The sequence below is a fragment of the Etheostoma spectabile genome, chromosome 23 (assembly GCF_008692095.1).
Source record: "Etheostoma spectabile isolate EspeVRDwgs_2016 chromosome 23, UIUC_Espe_1.0, whole genome shotgun sequence".
NCBI lineage: Eukaryota > Metazoa > Chordata > Actinopteri > Perciformes > Percidae > Etheostoma > Etheostoma spectabile.
The window spans coordinates 9284765-9289980 of record NC_045755.1 but is presented as its reverse complement, the minus strand read 5'-3'; the positions used below and the strand labels follow the sequence as shown (position 1 = coordinate 9289980).

The 5216-nt window shown below is 34.8% G+C and overlaps 1 protein-coding gene across 15 annotated transcripts in view; it reads right to left on the bottom strand.

The window, feature by feature from the left end:
• The window catches only part of nrcama (neuronal cell adhesion molecule a), a 1100153-nt gene that overhangs the window by 185817 nt on the left and 909120 nt on the right, over positions 1-5216 (bottom strand). The window lies entirely within an intron of this gene.

The following is a 5216-nucleotide window of genomic DNA, read 5'->3' as shown; positions in this document are numbered from 1 at the left end:
CCATTCAAGATCGAGGTGGATGCAAGCGCTACTGGAGCCGGAGCGGTGCTGCTTCAAGATGGGCCCAACGACATTAGCCATTCTGTCTCCTACTTCTCAGTTAAGTTCAAGCGCCATCAGCTTAACTGTTCCACTATTGAGAATGAAGCCTTGGCTTTGCTCCTTGCCTTGCAACACTTTGAAGTGTATGTGGGATTGTTGAGTTTTAAAAAGTTAAAATGTCTGAAGGAGCCAGGTTAGAAAGTTATGCATACATCTGTCCCCATTTTTCCCCCACTTTCTGACTGTAAAGAGTTGATCAGGTCAAGTCTGGCATTTAACATATGGAAAGGGGCTTCCTGCTATGCACCAAAAGGTGGTCTTCTGTCTCCTGTCCCCTGGGGTCTTAGTCTAGGTTGAGACAATACAATGTTGATTGGACTATGTTGATGTCAGAGTTTCACATTTACACGACAGACCCCTCTGTTCTGTAACCAAAACAACCCCCAAAGGTGCAGTGTTTGAAGGCAGGTCAGTTCTCATTGCACAGCAAAGATGCACGGCCTGCTGTCATGACAACAACGGACCAATGAGAATGGAATTGAATGCACCAGGGGAAAAGGAACAGCCCCCCGGTGCAGCGCACAAAAGAGTGTGATCTGAGAAGTTTCTGGACTGCTTTCACGTGACTCCGTCAGGGGGAGCGTGGATCAGTCCGCTGTCAGCTGCAGTGTTATTTTGTTTGTTTGTGTCTTATTGTCTTTGTCTTATCATCTTCATCACTGCTATTGCATTAAACCTTTTCCTAATTCTCAATTCGACCCTCAGCCTCCTTTTCCTCAGAGATCCAGCACCAATGCAGTCCCCTGGTTTTTCTCCATCGTATGTACAACCATAATCAGAGGCTGATGTGCTGGGCATTACCAGTCCAAGAGTTTAATCTAGACATAAGACACAAGAAAAGAGGTTGACAACGTTGTTGCTGATACTTTGTCTCGTGTGTGACTTTTTGTTGGTTTTCTCGTGTGTTTGGCACCCGTGGCTTGTTTTTTTTTCTTTACTGCTTAAGTGACGGAAGTAGTGTGGGTCAACATCCGGGCGGTGTTTGTTCTTATGGGAGGGGGCGTTACGTTCTCTAACGCTGCTCTGGCCTCTGTTTGGAAGAGAGCCATTTGGTGTTGTTTTTCTGTGTTTCGGGTTTGCCACCCCTGAGGGCCTGATTGTCCACAGGTGTTACCAATCCGGTCATCAGCTGGCCTGCATAAAAGCTCCCGAGTTAAAGACACCGCCCCTTCCTCTTTCCAACTTCCGGTTGTGCTGAGAGCAGTTGGTGTAGTTAGTAATCTCTGCTGGTGCATATGATTTGTAGACTGAAGGACTTGGTATCTGAAGCTGGTAAGGGTTCTCTGCCATTTGTTTTGACCCCCTTTTTCTTCTGTTTCGTGGTTAGTCAGGGAGTTTAGCATTGTGTATTTTGGTTTTCTCAATCTGTAGTTCAGTTGCCATTTTGTTTCCAGATGGATGGATGGATGGATGGATGTTTATTGATCCCAAGAAAAATGGGAAATTCCTGTGTTACAGCAGCAAAATCAGTCACAAAGCACAAAATATAAATATAAATGAAATACTAGGAAAAATATACATGCATACAATATACATGAAATAATAATACGAATAAAGTAAAAATAACAAATATTTGAATATGTACAGGATGGGGGAACAAAAATGTGCAAATGCTTAAATAATATGCTAAAATGTAAATAAACCAAATGTCCAGGTTGCAGTAGTGTGGTGTCCAAAAGTCTCATCTACCACCCAGTGATGACATGTTAAAAAGTGTTATTGCGGATTTTGTTTGTTGTTTTGGCCTTGGAGACCCTGATGGTTTTAAAGCGTGTGTGTGTGTGCGTGTGCGTGTGTGTGTGCGTGCGTGTGTGTGTGTTATAATTTACGTATTAAAACATACTTGTTATGTACTTTGACTTGTTAGTCTCTCTTCCGTTAGTTTGAGCTGTTAGTTTGTGTTACGTCCTAGCTTCCCCTAGACAGTAAACGTAAAGGTCGTAACAACATGCTATATTATGACTTTTTTATGACTTTTTCAACATGCTATACTGACTTTTTTATGACTTTTTCAACATGCTATACTATGACTTTTTTATGACTTTTTCGACATGCTATACTATAACTTTTTCGACATGCTATACTATTTTTTTCGACATGCAATACTGTGACTTTTTCGACATGCTATACTATGACTTTTTTCATGACTCTCTCAACATGCTATACTATGACTTTTTTCAACATGCTATACTATGACTTTTTTCATGACTTTTTCAACATGCATCCTATGACTTTTTTCAACATGATACTATGACTTTTTTTCGACTACTATACTAGTGACTTTTTTCGACATGCTATACTATTTTTTCAACATGCTTACTAACTATGACTTTTTTCATGACTTTTTCAACATGCTATACTATGACTTTTTTATGACTTTTTCGCTGTTACATGACTTTTTATACTTTTTCGAACATACTATACTATGACTTTTTTTCGACATGCTATACTATGACTTTTTCAACATGCTATACTATGACTTTTTTCCACATGCTATAACTATGACTTTTTCGACATACAATGACTTTTTTGACATACTACACTATACTTTTTTCCCATGCTATACTATGACTTTTTCAACATGCTAACTATGACTTTTTTTCATGACTTTTTTGACATACTACACACTGACTTTTTTTTCAACATGCTATACTATGACTTTTTTATGACTTTTTCGACATACTATACTATGACTTTTTTCGACATGCTGTACTATGACTTTTTATGATTTTTCGACATACTATACCATGACTTTTTATAAGATGACATGCTATACTATTTTTTTCAACATGCTATACACTATTTTTCGACATGCTATACTATTTTTTTCGACATGCAATACTGTAACTTTTTTCGACATGCTATACTATGACTTTTTCATACTTTTTTCATGACTTTTTCAACATGCTATACTATGACTTTTTTCAACATGTATACTATGTTTTTTTCGACATCACATTACTTTTTTGACATACTACACTATGACTTTTTTCAACATGCTATACTATGAGACTTTTTTCAACATGCTATACTATGACTTTTTTGACATACTACACTAGACTTTTTTCAACTGCTATACTAGACTTTTTTCATGACTTTTTCAACATGCTATACTACTATGACTTTTTGACATACTATATACTATGACTTTTTTTCGACATGCTCTACATTTTTTTTCAACATGCTATACCTATGACTTTTTTTTCGACATGCTATACTATTTTTTTCGACATGCATACTGTGACTTTTCGACATGCTATACATGACTTTTTTGACATGCTATATTATGCTTTTTTCATGACTTTTTCAAATGCTATACTATGACTTTATGACTTTTTTCGACATACAATACTATGACTTTTTTCAAATACTATGACTTTTTCGACTTACTACACATGACTTTTTTCAACTGCTAATACTATGACTTTTTTCATGACTTTTTCAACATGCTATACTAACTTTTTTTCAACTGCTATACTATGACGTTTTTCGACATGCAATACTGTAATACTATGACTTTTTTTCAACATGCTATACTATGATTTTTTTCATGACTTTTTCAACATGCTATCTATGACTTTTTTCATGACTTTTTCAACATGCTATACTATGCTTTTTTTCGACATGCTATACTATGACTTTTTCGACATAACTGACTTTTTTGACATACTCACTATGACTTTTTTCAACATGCTATCCAGACTTTCAACATGCTATACTATACTTTTTTTCATGCTTTTTCAACATGCTATACTATGACTTTATGACTTTTTCGACATACAATACTATGACTTTTTTCAAAATACTATGACTTTTTCGACTTACTACACATGACTTTTTTCAACATGTATATGACTTTTTTCATGACTTTTTTTCACATGCTATAATATGCTTTTTTCAAACTGCTATACTATGACGTTTTTCGACATGAATACTGTATACTATGACTTTTTTTCAACATGCTATACTATGATTTTTTTTCATGACTTTTTCAACATGCTATACTATGACTTTTTTTCATGACTTTTTCAACATGCTATACTATGCTTTTTCATGACTTTTCACATTCTTACTATGACTTTTTTTCGACATGCTATACTATGACTTTTTCGACAATACAATGACTTTTTGACTACATACTACACTACTTTATTTTCAACATGCTATACCATGACTTTTTCAACATGCTATCTATGACTTTTTTCATGACTTTTTTTCGACATGATCCTATGACTTTTTCGACATACAATGACTTTTTTGACATACTACACTATGACCTTTTTCAACATGCTATACCATGACTTTTTCAACATGCTATACTATGACATTTTTCATGACTTTTTTGACATGCTATACTATGACTTTTTTTGACATACAATGACTTTTTTGACATACTACACTATGACTTTTTTCAATATGCTATACCATGACTTTTTCAACATGCTATACTATGACTTTTTTCAACATGCTATACTATGACTTTTTTCATGACTTTTTGACATACTACACTATGCTTTTTTTACATGCTATACATGACTTTTTTCATACTTTTTCAACATGCTATACTATGACTTTTTTCATGACTTTTTCAACATGCTATACTATGACTTTTTTCGACATGCTATGACCATGACTTTTTCAACATGCTATACTGACTTTTTTCATGACTTTTTCCAACATGCTACTACTAGACTTTTTTTCGACATGCTATAACTATGACTTTTTTCCCCCAATGACTTTTTTGACATGCTATACCTGACTTTTTCAACATGCTTTAACACCATGTTTTTGACTTTCAACTACACTATGACTTTTTTTCAACAGTCACACTGACTTTTTTCACATGTTATACACTGACTTTTTCACACATGCTATCAACCTGACTTTTTCAACATGCTATACTATGCATTTTTTCACTGACTTTTTTTCGACATGCACTATGACTTTTTCGACATACAATGACATTTTTTTGACATACATCACTATGACTTTTTTCTCAACATGTTATCTCCATGACTTTTTCAACATGCTATACAATGACTTTTCAACATGCTATACTATGACTTTTTTTGACATGCTATACTATGACTTTTTCGACATACAATGACTTTTTT